Below are 15,250 nucleotides of genomic sequence, written 5' to 3' on the forward strand. Positions count from 1 at the left end.
CCTCCCTTGCAAAGCCACACAGGGCAAACCAATTCAACTGTCCCTCAGCATAAATTTATGTAAGCACTCAGGCCTACTGTGAAGAGCAAGAAGCACGGGGTCCTGCTCCCAGCCAACCCAGGTGATCCTGTGCCTCAGAAGGAGTCTGATTCTCCAGGCCTCACTGCTGTCATCTAGAAAAAGATGAGATCCTGTGAGAGCACTTTGTAGACCATATGCCGGCAGGACGTGACCACATACATGGTGGATGCAGCTGGAAAGCGGGAGACACTGAGGACAGTTCGGGAGATTTTGAGGAGCTCTGGGGGGTTACTTTCAAGAGTTTTAGGGGCCAGCAGCATAGGTTCTTTATGAAATTTCCATGCCAACGTGAGTTATTACACTTTTCATTTGCACAGCCGTGTCACGAGCTACTCTGTAATGAGCTTTCCATCTTAAACACAGCGCTTTTCAGGTCACTTTTGGAAATGATACACACTCTTCAACTGTAAAGTAGGGATAAATATACAACCGTACCTACCTCTGAGGGTCGTGCAGACAAAAGGAATCAGTATCAATGAAGTGCTTAGAACCTATGTACTATGTTAGCATATAATAATCTCTAGGGAAATATTAAATAGTAAAAATAATATACTGACAGAAAAACTAAGGGACTAGACAGTGGAAGGGAATCCCAGGAGAAAGCAGCTGTCCAGCTCAGTATATTTTTATTGATTCTCTCCTATATGCCAGACATGCTAGGCCTCGGGGATACGAAAATGAAGATCCCAGCCGTTGGGATCTTGAGCGCAAGGGCTGTTCCAAAATAGGGTGTCTGAGTTCAGAATTCCCTGTCCCATTTTTAAAAATCAGCTACTAGACAGACCAGTGACTGTGTGGTTGACAATGTGGATGAATTTGGAAATATGCCCATTTTATGAGCATCGAGCTCTTTTTATAAGCACCGAATTTCTACCTTTAGGGTAGTTTTTCTTTTCTTTTAATAACTATTGTTATACAGTAGTTGCATAAGGATTTAATTTTAAAAGGCCTTACTTCAGGAACACCCAGCTTCATATACCTAGCTCCTCCTTAGCGGGACAGCTTCCTTATTGCGACTTAATGATAGGGTAGATTAAATTCTTCAAGAATAATATTAACTTCTCAACCACTAGATACTGCTGGCTTTCATCTGAGACTGTGTGAAGCAACACATTGCCAGGCGGTCCAAAAACAAAGAGATCGCTGAGGCATAACCTCTCTGACCAATTTTCCTTACCAACAGTGGTCAGGAGAGGCAACCAGATTAGAGCACACACATTCGCTCTTTCCCAATTCCAGAAATCAGATCTTTCCCAATTCCAGTGACACTCCACCTCCACCTTTCAGAAGGACAGTAAGTGCAGTGAGACCTAGTGTATTCAGCTGCAGCCTGAATACCTTGCCTTTGATTATTTGATATTGATGCAACATCAGTTTAAATGTTCAGCCCTAGCGCTATAACAAAGTGAACAATGTCATATTCTTCAAAATCAGGCATGAGATATCCACACGTGGCAATCCACAAAACAGTCAAACAAGGTGGGAAAACAGGGCCTCATGGGGTGAAATTACCATCCTCAGGAAAGCAATGAATTTCAGGCTGTGAGGTCTTAGAAACCAGTTTGATTTACTGCACTTGGGGTTTTCTTAAAACCGTAGGAACTGTTTGTGTGAATTTTTTCCCTGTAGAAAGTGAGAAGGATCTGTCAACTTAATTGAAATGTAAACACATTCTCTTGTTTCCTCTCACTTCGAATGATGATAAAGAAGATAGAAACAGAACGAACGTTAACAAACCACAACTCACCTTGTGTGATCCTATGCAGACGCCATTACCTAAGCCAGCACTGGGGAGTCACAGGGCATACTTCATGGAGTTGAGTCCTCTTAGAGCTCAGAATGCCCTCCCAGGTGCTGTGCATGCCAGCCTCAAAAGCCAGCCTCATGAGCCAGGCCAGTCCCTAATAACACAGAGGAAACTGAGGCCCAGTGAGGCCAAGTAATACAGGCTCCAGGTAGGAAAATTACAGCCAGTGCCAAGATTTAGTTCCCAATTCCTCTTCGGTTGTCACCCATTCATCCAATTCAATCCAACCTGCCCAGAGTTTAGGCTAATTAACGAAACACCTGGGTTTTCTCAAGTCAACGAAGTAAACATTTTTCACCCTCATCCCCAGAAACTTTCACTCGTGCTGCTCACGAAACTCAGTGGTTTACGTTTGAGCGCCATTTCCTCTCATCTGCATGAGATAAACATCAGTAAGTCAGGGGGGAAGGCAGCTAGGCAAGGATGGGAAGAGACCACCATACTAAGGAATGGGAGCACCCACAGAGCAGTTGAGGGATGATCTTCTGGTCAAAAAGAAATCAACTCCATGAGAGCTGAGTAAAGGCCCAACACCTTGACTAAAAGTTATCCGGATTCAGCTGAGACTAGCACATGACTTTACCAAAGTTATGCTCATTTGAAGACCAATAAGCAAATTAATGTTGCCCCGAGGACTAGGATTCATACCTTGTCCCCTATATCCTCTCTCCATTCCATCCACACAAATCAAACACTCTGTGAAGCCCTTGGCTTTCTTCCATATATATTTTTCCTTTAGTCTTAATTGTGGAATTCTCAGCCCTTGAGGGAAGGAAAAGGCAAATATGTGACATTCCAGGCACATTGTGGTGCGTACTTTTCTACGCGCTAGGTCTTACTCTGATCTGACGGATAAGAAAGCTGTGGCTCAAATTATGGAAAGAGTCCCAATGTCCATCAACTGATGAATGGATAAAGAAGATGTCATACACACACAATGGAATACCACTTGGAGATGAAAAAGAATGAAATCTTGCCATTTGCAACAATGTGGTTGGAACTTGAGTGTATTATGCTGAGCAAAACAAATCAGGGAAAGATAGCATATGATTTCACTCATATGTGTAATTTGAGAAACTCAACAGATGAACATAGGGGAAGGGAAGCAAAAATAAGATAAAAACAAGAGAGGGAAGAAACCATAAGAGACTCTTAAATACAGAGAACAAACTGAAGGCTGCTGGAGTGGGGGGTGGGTATTAAATGGGTGACAGGCATTAAAGAGGGCACTTTTGGGGATGAGAATTGTCACATGTCAGAAAGCAATCACAGGGCTCTACTCTTGAAGCCACGACTATACTGTATATTAACTTGAATATAGATTAAAAAAAATAATAAAGTTGTCTCTCCCATGTTACTTACCTTGCCCCCAAGTTCCCTGAGCAAATTGGTGGCTCTGCCACAGCTCCTGTTCAGCTCTGTCCTAGTCCAAAGCCACCTGCTCCACACTGCATCAGCTTCTACTCAGAGCGGTCCATGGACCAGCAGCAACCACATCAACAGGGAGCTTGTTAAAACAGCGGGATCTCAGGCCCCAACCCAGGCCTGCTGAATCAAATTCGGCACCTTAACGAGATCCCCAGTGCTGCTGCCCGCGAGTCTGAGAAGCCCAGCTACATCTCACCACTAACGAGAGGAGAAACATCTCTATCAAGGGGATGGCAGCCTCGCCTCGGTGACATTAAAGGCTCATTTAGTATTATGACTTTGGGGTCCAAACACTTTGATGCTGGTGTGGTGTCAGCAGTGGCACCTAAACCCTGCTTAATACAGAGATTTTTTTTTTCTTTAAAGGGGAAGTCTTGACAGAGCTCCACAGACAAACTGGAAGAGGACACTATGGTCAAATCTTAAGGGAGAACCTAAAGATTAACTGTCAAGTCAGCACAACCTATCACCCTTTGGTGGTTCGCAACCAGGAAGCCTAAATATGGAATTCGCCTCCGGAGGGAAGTCCAGGAACATTCTCCACTCTGAAGATCACAAGGCACATCTGCCACAAAAACCATCCCACTGACTCAGGAGCAAGTTGGCATAAAACGCTTTTAATTCGGGGAAAGGACTTTTGCAACAAAGAGCAACAGGAAAATCCTAGAAGACCCAAAGACAAGCAAGGATGAAGGAATTATCTAGATATTTTCCCCCCACAGAGAAAATCTGGCCTGAAACGAATACCCGATTCCTAGATCTTTCTCACCACTTTTTTTTCTCATTTTTCTCCTTTAGCTCCAGCCAGGAGCCTTCTTGCTACTTTTTTTTTTTTTTTTTGTGACATAATTTATACACCATACAATTAACCCTTTTGGAGTGTACAATTCAACAGTTGTTAGGCTATTCACAAAGTTGTATAATCATCACCATTCTCTAATTCCAGAATGTTTTCAGCACCCCAAAAGGAAGGCTTTTGGGATAACATCAAAGGAATAACATCAAGAGTTATTCCCCTCCTCCCTCCCCCCCAGCTCCTGGCAACCAGCAATGTACCTTCTGACACTATAGATTCACCTATTCTGGACATTTCATATAAATGGGATCATACACATGTGGCCTTTTGTGTCTGGCCTCTTTCATATAGCATGTTTTCAAGATTCATCCTTGCAGCATGAATCAAACTTCATTCCTTTTCATGGCTGAACAGTTTTCCATTGTATGGATACACCACAGTTTATCCATTGATCCACTGGTGGACATTTGGGTTGTTTCCACTTTTTGGCTATTACAAGTCATGCTATTGTGAACATCTGTGTACAAATGTTTGTGTGAACACATTTTCTGTTCTCTGGGGTATATACCTAGGAGTGAAACTGGTCATGAGGTACGTCTATGTCTAACATTTTGAGGAACCACCTGTTTTCCAAAGTGGCTGTGCTATTTTACATTCCCACCACCATCGTAATATAGGAAAGTTCCGATTTCTCCACATCCTCACCAACAGTCATTATATGTCTTTTTGATCACAGCCATCCTGATGGGTGTGAGGTGGTATCTCATTGTGGTTTTGATGTATTTCCCCAATGACTAAATGGTGTTGAGCATCTTTTCATTTGCTCATTGACCATCTGTGTATCTTCTTTGAAGAGCTGTCTATTTGAAGTCTTTGTCCATTTTAAAATTGGGTTGCCTTTTTACTGTTGAACTGTAAGAGTTCTTTCTTTGTGCTGTTTTCTGAAACTCCAGTCACAACCCCTCTTCCTGGAAAGCTCATCTCCCAAATACCCAAGACTCTTTAGCTGGACTTCCCTCCGTACTTGGACCGACTTTCCTCGAAAGGCCTAGAAATACTTTCTCTCTTGATATCCCATGTATTCAACCAGAATATCGTGCCTCCCCTCCTCTTTATCTACAAGCAGCTCGCCCGTGGTCACCAGAACTCATGGCTACTTCAGTGAATTCACAGAATCCAGAAAGAACAGGTTCTTTGACCACCACCACATTATGCCACCAACCTACAATGCTCTTCTCTTCTCTACAAAAGTACAACCACCCATCATTTATATTTTCAGTCTATCCCCTCCATGGAGATTTTCCTAGCCACCATAGCTTACAATGGCTTCTCTTTACCCTGAAATAAAAAAAAACAGTGATCACGTATAGAGCCATTAATCAATGAATATTCATGCTCAGTGAATGCCCCTATAGACTAGGTGAAACCACTCCATCCATAGTTGATGTTAAATAACATATCACAATTGAGGGAATGTGCTCATTTGGTAATGGAATACTAGAAGATCCACACATAACCTCAAAAATGTGTTCTGGGAAGCGTTTAATTGAATAAACACAATTGTTGGGACTGTTAACTCTAGTACTTCTGAGAGACTTTGATACGATGATGCACATGGTGGGAATCTCTAAGAGGGAAAAATAACAGGCAGAGCTTCCAAATTGATCTGCCCTTTTCAAGAGCACACCTATTAACGCCTCCCTGATAGCATTCTTTTGACTCTTCTGACGAAGTACTCTGGAAACTGCTGAGCTAATTCAATTGCTGCTTAATTCTATCAGCTGGGCAGCACGGGGTAGAAACTATTTTCTACTGGCGTAAGGAACCAAATTTGTTTTGTTTTAGAATGTTGTCAATTGGAAGTTGCTCTATTTGCATGTCAGTTTATAGAAAAACAGAAAAGAAAACCATATATTAAAGGTGTTCATAATTTTGAAGACCCATCCAGATTTCTGAATTTGGGAAATGATGAACTGCCCGGCGGCCGGGGGGGGGGGGGGTGCGGATCCAATGCATCTTAGAATCGAGCTAGTGCCCTACAACCCGAGTTTTAGTTGAAGCAGGCTCTAGGAAGGTGGTGGGGAACAGTGTTCAGGAATGGGCTGTGATTCTCTATGACCCAGGACCAACAGCCCCGAGGATCAAAGAGAAAGAAAGTATCACAAATGTCTCACAACAGACTTATCCAAGGGAATGAAGATACCAAGCGGTCACGCACTAAGAAAAGCTAACGACGGTGATAAGGAAAGAAGCCTCCCCCACACTGGAAAAAATTCTAGCAGTGAAAAGTAGGGGTAACACCCAAAATATAAACATCAAGTTATGGGAAAGAATTTTAAAATAGAAACGTTCCCTACTCATGTTAAGTAGGAGAAACTATTTAAATGAGCGAGTGAATCTTAAGAATTACAACCGGAAGGTGGTTCCTTCACTGAGGGTTGATTACCATCAGGAAGACAGGCATGGGCCTTGCGGTTTTATCTACTAAAACACTAAATGGTACACTTGAGTTTTTGAATAGGTTTCTGATTTTACTGATAGGTCTCTTTAGTGCTAATCATTTTAAAACTAAAACAAAGCACAAATGGAAAGCTAAGATAAAGCACGATGGTCAGGCTGGCTTCCATCTGGCACGGCAACACGAGAATGTGTTCAAGTGCTGACCTCCTCTTACGCCGAGTGGTTGGGTGCTACATGACCTTATTCTTTCTCTAGGATGGCATCTCAGGCGCCCTCCTGACTCACGCAGGCTCTCTCCCAAGGCCTCTCTGATACAAAGCAGCTGAAGTTCAAGGCCACTACTAGTCCTGGTGAGCTCTCACCCCAACACCCTAGCTTGGGGGACAAGGAGAAGAACTTAAGATTGGGCTGTGCCCAAGCAGTGCTTGATTATCAGTGAAAGGACACAGAGAGGCACTGATACAGCACGACTTCCCGTACAAGTTGGCCTTCCTCCCCCACAGCGTGAGAGAGGATCTCGGTCACTGCCACCACCACCATTTGACAGAAGGAATGGAAGGCCTTTGCCAGGTCTGACCACCACAGAACTTCTGTCAGGGAGTATCCTTCACCTCCTCCTGCCTCCTGTCCTGGGTATGCTGTCCATTCAGAGAAGGCACCACATTGTCAGTTTTATTAAAATTTGCTTATGGCAATTCAACCTGTTCTCCAGTCTTAAGGTTCAAGCTGCCATAACTTTATGCAACTCCTCTGCAAAAATGTCTGACATCCCCTAGGAAAGGAATAGGGTAGTTGCTAGATTTATCAATATCAAGGTCACAGATCTCAGTCTACTCAAGAGTGACCTAGAAACCTGAGTATTACACAGTGTGAAAAGAAGGGGGAATCCCACCTTTTTTGTGTAAAATCCACTCATTGAAAGAGCAATCGGGGAGGGGTTGCGGCACGCCTGGGTGGCCCAGTCCCTTAAGCTTCTGACTCTTGATGGAGGCTCAGGTCATGATCTCACGGTTTGTGAGATTGAGCCCTGTGTACGGATCTGTGCTGACAATAAGGAGCCTGCTTGGGATTCCCTCTCTCTCCCTCTCTTTCTCTGCCCCTCCCCCATTTGCACTTTTTCTCTCTGTCAAAATAAATAAACTTAAAAAAATGAAGAGCAATCAGAATTATTAAAACTGGACAATGGTAAGTGGCACAGGTATTGGAAATATAAACTGCTTCAGGCAAGTTCCTAAAGCACCCTATCTCTGTACGTGTGGTATTGAAATAATGCTATTTTAGAACAAACCTCACCTCTCTCTTACTGTCTCTTACCTAGTAAGTCAGTGATTCTATTGGCGTGGGATTCGGACGAGCAGCATTGGCATCATCGGGAACTAGCTGGTGATGCAAATTCTTGGACCCCCTTCCCTCAACCCTAGACCTAGAGAATCAGAGACTCTAAGCAGTGCAGCCCAGCAATCTTTGTGTTTTGTTTGTTTGTTTGAAGATATTTATTTATTTTTTTAAGTAATCTCTAGACCCAACGTGGGGCCTGAACTCACAACCCCAAGATCAAGAGTCTTCATACTCCACTGGCTGAGCCAGCCAGGTGCCCCTAACAAGCCCTCCAGTCGACTTCAGTGCTCATGCTGGAGAACTTCTGCCCCAGGATTAGGAAAGATGCAGCACGTGGGGGGCTCAGGAGCCTGATCAAGCCCTTATTAACTGAGTGAGAGGAAATCCCACCTGTTCCTGTCTGATGATTATTGGCTCTTAACCTCATAGACTGATGAAAGTTTGAGTCTTTAGTTCAAGGTCACTTAGAGGCCAAGCCAGAGCTCCAGCCCAGGGTCTGCTGACTCATCAACTGTATTTGTCTAACAGGGGTCTTGCTGACAAGCCAATGTGGGGGGCCAGGACTCTGAACATTGATAAGGCAACCCTGGAGATCTCCTAATCTACACCATGCTGCTTCCCTCAAATAAATACGAGGACTAGAGCCTCAACCCTTAAAATCAAGAGAGGTGGGTTTTAGGGAAACAATACAAAGAAAAAAGATAAACAGCTACTTCCAAAGGCCTGAGCAACTAAACCTCTTGGTGAGGAATGGGTAGAGGGCAGAAGGCTTAGGTGTCCTGTTAAAATGGAAAGAATTAGTTAATTCAGCAACACTGAGTAAAGAGCGTAGCCACAATAGGACATGAAAGGTGCTTCCAAGTTTTCTCAGAACTTTCATTTCTATTATCTCATCCAAGTCTCACAACAACCCTGCAATGAAAGGAGACGAGGCCACTAAGTGTCTCCATCTGACACTAGAGGAAACAAGCTCAGAGTGGCTATTTGTCTATCTGCACCATCATCAGCTGTAAAGCTAAAACTTGACCTCAGATCTGACTCTAGAACCTGTGTACCCACACCATGTGATTCCCACAGCTGGAAATCTGCCCTAAAGCAGATTCACCCTGAGGAAACAGCAAAGAAAAAACAAACGTGCAGCAGAAAAACGATCAGCCCCTACAACATGGCACTTGAGCGATGTGTGGGTGCCCCTTTAAGAACTTAACACACAAACCCAACAGCCAAGGTGTTCAGCCAAAAGAGAGAGAGAGAGAGAGAGAGAGAGAGAGAGAGAGAGAGAGAGGGAGAGGCATATTTCTAGCCTGCATAATCATTTCTGGACCAACTCCCACTAGCAGCCTCTGAGGCGAACAGCCGCTCACTGCCTGGCTGAAGCTTCTCTACCGCCACTCTCCACACCCCCCCACCCCAACACACACCACCCGGGGTTATGACAGCGCAGCTCTGACTCGTGTGCAGGCAAAACCCCAAAACTCAAAACAAGAAGTGAAAAAAGTGGAGCCAAGAGAAAGTGGCAGCATCCTCCACACTCTGGCAATCTGCACAATGCCAGTTTCAGGGTCCTGGGGTGGCCTGCAAATCTATCTTAGGAGCCCGAGGAACGAGGCGGGCGTCCTGGTAGACCCACTGGCCCTATTCTTTGCCACCCAGTCCCTGGGGAAAAATAACAAAGGAGAGAATTCCTTATGAAGTCCTGGGGCCAGAGCCCAAGGCAGATACGATCCAAGCACCCTCTCTTAAAGATCAGAATGTCAACTCAAATTCTCCACCTGGCCCTTCCTTTCAAGTCCTGTCCTCTGCGAAGATGAACAGGGTGGGATTGGTGGGGTGCTGTAAACCTGAGGAAAGGCTGGAGGGAAAACTCTATCATCCACCTACCCCAGCCACGTTGCCCCATGTTGCCCCGGCGCGCGCTACCAGCGCGAACTCGGAACGGGGAGCCCTTCGCCACGTCGGAGGTTGGGGAAGGGGCAGAGCCCGGCGACAAGCCCTGGAGGCAGGGAGCCGTGCCGCTCAGACGCCTACCTCAGTTTTGGCATGAATGGTTTTCCTAGAAGACGCCAGAGAAGCGAAGATCGGGTGATTCGCAGATTTCAGCCAGGGGTGGAGGAACTCAGCCCAGGGGAGCAGCGACCCACTCGGCTCCTCCACATTGGGGCCTCGGGGCGGCACCCTCGGGACTCGTCCTACCGCAGGGACAGTGCCGAAAGAAGGGCTCCATCCTCAACTTTCTCGGAGGAAACTGCTCCGCTCCGCGGCTTGCTCAAACCTACCCGCACACCGGGTCCCAGGTTTGGGGAAAACCAGGGACCGAGTCCATGTCTGCGTGCACAGCAGCTGCGCCGGGGCGCAAAGCCCCCACTCCCGCCGTCCGCCAACTTGAAAGCATCTCTCTGGGCGCCTGCCTACTTCTCCGGCCCCGCAGTGGGGTCCCTGCCCTGGCCGCCCGCATTGGACCGAGCGCCGGGCGCCCTGACCGCCGCGGCCGCAGCAGCCGCATCTCCCCCCCCAACAACCCCCGCCCTGGCCTCTGCCTCGCCCGCCCGGCGCCCCACGACCCGGCCCTACCTTGCAGCCGGGCTCGAGCGCCGGCAGTGCCAGTGAGTGGCACGCGTCCCAGCCGGCGAGGCTCCTCCCCGGGGGCTGCCCCGCGCGGGGTTCCGGGCTCCGGACAAGGCTCCGCCGGCCCGGGTGCTGGCTCGGCGCCGCTCGCGGCTCCCGCGCCGGCTCCCGCTGCCGCGCGCCAAGAGGGAGGCGGGGTGGGGAGGGGGGGGAAACTCCCGGCAACTCCAACTCCTGGCGCTGGAGCTACAGCTGCAGCCGCGCGCCCGCCCGCCGCCGAGTGCGAGCGCCTGCGAAGCAAACCTGCCCCCGCGGCCGCCTCTGAGCATGCCCAGTGCCGCCGTGGGCGAGCCCGAGCGCCCTGGCCCGGGGCAGAGAGCTGCGGTGGTGGCCCGGAGACCCGCCCCGGGCTCCAGACCGCGGGGTGTGGGGCTGGAGGAGGGAAGGATGGGCCAGCGCAGGAGAGGGGGCCCTGGAGCAGAGGGCTGGGGAAAAACGGTGCGGAGGGCAGTGCAAGTTTCACGGTTTGTGAGAAGTTTGTGGGCTGGAAAGGTAAGCGGCTTCCGTGAGCCTCTCTGCAAGACTCTACTGGAAAGGACAAGGAAGCATTTATTATCCAGGATTGGATCCAGCAGATGTGTTTTATCCAGTGCACTCAAGCCTAAGGTCCAAACTCAAAGAGCTAACGGGGCATGGCAGGTAATGCAAATAAGTGACCCAGCCAGGAGGCAGAGAAGTTCTAAACGCCCAGTGCTGTCATGGAACAATTCGGGCCTACCTTTGCTAGATTTTCTGATTTTTCAAGAAATAACAAAGATTTCGATTTTTTTTTTCATGTATAACATCCTGATTTTTACATCATTGATACAAGTGCAATTTTTTTTTAACAACACTGGACCAAAAGAAATATATCTGGGTTCCTTCCCTGCTCAGCCTGAGAGAGCTAATTTGAGGATTGTGATTGCTGCATTTTTTTTCTTCTTTCTTTCTTTCTTTTCTTTCTTTCTTTCTTTCTTTCTTTCTTTCTTTCTTTCTTTCTTTCTTTCTTTCTAGCAAAGAGGTGCTGAGTGCCCACTGTGGTTTAGGAAGGCACTGGAAAGGATTCAAGATGATTCAGATGGCCACCAAAGTACTACCAGTTACTAAGGGAAATGGGTTGTCCAGACAAAAGAGGGCTACAGATAAATGCTGGGGCATTCAAGAAGATAAGTTACTGGTGTAGAAAGGGGTAATGAGAACACATTTTGTGAAACATCATTGATATAAGTACTCAGGGGGAAGTCAATGCAGGATCAGTAACAGTGCCCTGAAGAGGCATTTTGGAGTCTGAAGAAAAAGGAAAAACCAGTAAAGCTGACCCCGTCTTTATTTTAAATTTTAATATTTTTCATCATGCATTTTTTTTTTTGCACTAATTTTTAAAAGATTGCATCACACTATTTATCTTGGTTCCTGAGTTCTGTGACATCACCATAAGTTTTGCAGCACACCTCACCCTAGCCTGTGCCCTGCTGGAGTGCTAAGTGGTGGTTCACTGGTCTGCTTGGGTAGAGTGTAAGGGGCAAGAAATAGCATACCAAAATGGGAAAGGGGATTGAAGTGTTGGATGGGGGCTAGAGCCAGAGCACTTGACGGCCAGTTTGTGGAGCCTGAACTTTATTCACTTGCTAGCAAAGATGCTGGGGGAGTAATCCAAACCCAACCCTAGGAAGATGGGCTGCTACAGACCTAGGAAGGCGGTTTGCAGGGGAAGAAGGGAGAATTGGGGATACCTAGGGCACATTCACTGTTGTGATCTTACGAAAATCAGATGGATTTCCCTAACAAAGCCGCACGTGCTCTGCTTATAACTGGAGAGGTGTGTGGTGGGCCTAGCGGAGTGCCCTCAGGTAGGGCTCCCAGGTCCTGGTCTAAACCTCAGCCATCTCCTACCAGGCTTCTATTGACCAGAGGATCCACTTCTAAGCTGCCTTTTCGTCATGTGTGAAATTGCCAGACAGTTCTCATAGCGTTTTTGTGAGGGTTCAGAGAAATAAGGTATGCCTAAGGGCTTTGAAAACCAAGAGAAAACCAAGGTTTAAGCAAATATAAGGCATTCTTCTTACCTTCATACCTATACGAAATAAAATTTAACCAAACAAGTTCTACCTACGGCTTTACAAGACTTGTCTTAAGTAGGAACTTTCTTTGATTTAACAAAGCTCTTTTAGCCTGTGCAGGATTCTGTTGACAAATCTTTGGAATCAGCTTTTGGGCAATTCCACAATTTTGTGAATTAAGCTATCTCTGTAGGAGTTTCTATTGCCAGCTACTCAAAATGACTCCTGCCCTCTGTAAGGCTACCCTCTTGTCTCCTCTGCAGGTTATCAAGGCAGTCTTTGCCTCAACAGACACCTGGGACTTACCTCCGTGCCCTGGATCACTGTCGCGGCAGGTGAGCACATTGGTCGTTGCATTCTTGAGGAACAAACCACCACTAGTCTATGAAAAGCATTTTAAGCTTGCAGAACTCTCGAAGAAAAAAAAATGCTTGGGTGTTTACACAAGAAGCCTTGGAGAAGTTATGGAAAGGAGGAAGTACTTAGCCCCAGACTTATCACATACCGAGTGGTTACACATATTTGCGGAATATATAGCAATTTACATCATCCAAATCTTCTGTATCTCTGTCCTTTCCTCCACAGATCCTAAGAATCATTATTTCTAAAACAAATCACAATAATGGTAAAATTGTAAAGAAGAACGAGAACAGCATGTAAACATTTCTAGAGGGAGGGGCTCTGTACTTTTACAAGTAAAACGTACTTGTACTGCTTAAATTTTAAATTAATTGTATTTGTTTTTTAAGTTATTTTCACTACTAGTAGTAAATAACACATGATATTAAAAAGTTTAGTCCAAAAGTTGCAAGAAAGAGAAAGCTCCCCTCTCCATGAAGCCTTGTTACCAGTTTTTTGCATATAGTTGCAAAAATATCCCATGCACAAGAGAGTAAGAAGTTAGTTTTTTTTTCTCTAGATGTCTAATCATGAAATCATAAAACTGAAAAATGCCTTATAGTGCATCTGGATGCCAAATTAAGGCTTTTAAGGTACTAGTATATTCTGGAATAGAAAAGGGAAATGTGAAAACAGTTTTCTCTGGTGACACAGTTCACTCCTGGTCCTAAGGATACCAGACCACTTGGCAACCTCAACCTGAAGCACCCACAAATTTAGATGCCCCAGGTTGCCTACAGCTATAGAAGGAAAGGCTGTCTAACAAATGGTATGAACTGATATGGACAAAGACACCTTGATCTAGGGAATTGTGCATGGTAACTATTTTTAACAGCATCGCTTATAGCATCATCAATCAATGTCTTTGAGACTAAAGTCTGTATTTAAAAAAAAAATCTACTACGTAGTGTATCGCTAACAGCTTTTCAGATTCTTCATTCTGGTGATATGCTTTCAGGTAAGAAATTCAGGAAGTCTCAACTTAACTTTTAGGTTGATCCATGTAACCGCCGATTTTTTGGTCATAGTCCCTGGAATATTGGCAATAGTGTTTTGCTTCTCATAATGGCTCCCCTGGCGATATCAGGAATCACCCACAGCTAGGGATAGGTCTGTGGCTAGTGTCTGTATGTATCATTTGTAAATTACGAGTGCAACCTGTCATTTCTAGTGATATGAGGAGGTGGGATCTGGGAGACCTGCAGAATTCAAGTGGGCTTATGGAACTTATGCTTGGGACCCTATTCTGTTTTGCACACAGTATTGGTATATGGTTTTACTCTTTAAGGATTCTAGCTAGGTTATAAATGAAGTCCACCTTTTTTTAACTGAGTTGCCACAGTACAACACTCTGCCCCTAATTTACTAATTAATATATGTTAGCCCTGCATTTCCAATCAGATTGTTAGTTCCTTGAGTACAGGGAACAAGTCTTAAAAATCTTCAATTTCCCTCACCCTCATCCAATGCCTAACTCAGAAGCAGGAGCCCATCAACAAATGACAGTTACCAGCTGTCACCACTCAGGTGAGTCATTGGGGACAGGAGACAAATAGTTGATTACCTGATCTCTAAAAAGAAAGAATCTGTTATTTTGAACACATGCATAAGTGTAAAATTGCATCTGTGATAACTTTCACAGTCAGAGGTATGGGCTTTTAAAGTATAAAAAGTATATAATAGAAATAGTGGGAAGAAGAACAGGAACCGGAGCCTGGGTTGAGTCTGAAAAAAGCCCAATCCATGTGGTGGCTCAGGAACAGCCAGAGTTGGAAGATGGAGGAGCCAGAGGAACTAGCGGACGGTGGGCAGTCGCTGCCTCCGGTCCTCCGGTATGTCATGATGTGCAACTCCCTGCCCAATGTCCCCAAATAGGCCAGGATGGCCAATCAATTCTTTGATTGAAGCATATGCACTGCATAAGTGAATATGCATAGGTGAGCCCAAAGTAGCCTCCATGGAGGAGCTGGCCACCTTCCACACTGATGCCTGTTTGCAGCATCTCCAGAAGGTCAGCCAGGAAGGAGATGACAAACATCCAGACTGCATAGAATATGGCCTAGGTTATAACTGCCCAGCCGCAGAAGGGTACTGACTATGCAGCAGTTGTAGGAGGGGCTATAACCACAGCTACCCAGTCAGTGCATGATTGATGGAAGTAGCAATTAACTGATCTAGAGGCTGGCATCATGCAACGAACATCTTCACCAGGAGTAGGTTCCATCTCAAGAAACCACTTTCTTTGCTCATCCATAAGATGCAGCTCCTCATCTGTTA

The 15,250-nt window shown here is 45.8% G+C and overlaps 1 protein-coding gene and 1 pseudogene across 1 annotated transcript in view; one reads left to right on the plus strand and one right to left on the minus strand.

The window, feature by feature from the left end:
* STXBP6 (syntaxin binding protein 6) overlaps positions 1-10,792 on the minus strand; it is a 249,007-nt gene extending 238,215 nt beyond the window's left edge. Inside the window, exon 1 of the mRNA XM_043555946.1 lies at positions 10,482-10,792. The gene's annotated coding sequence lies outside the window, so the exon portion shown is untranslated. The remainder of the gene's footprint in view (positions 1-10,481) is intronic.
* A 3,957-nt stretch (positions 10,793-14,749) lies between these two features.
* The window catches only part of LOC122468079, a 107,112-nt pseudogene continuing 106,611 nt past the window's right edge, over positions 14,750-15,250 (plus strand).

Source organism: Prionailurus bengalensis, chromosome B3, assembly GCF_016509475.1.
Source record: "Prionailurus bengalensis isolate Pbe53 chromosome B3, Fcat_Pben_1.1_paternal_pri, whole genome shotgun sequence".
NCBI lineage: Eukaryota > Metazoa > Chordata > Mammalia > Carnivora > Felidae > Prionailurus > Prionailurus bengalensis.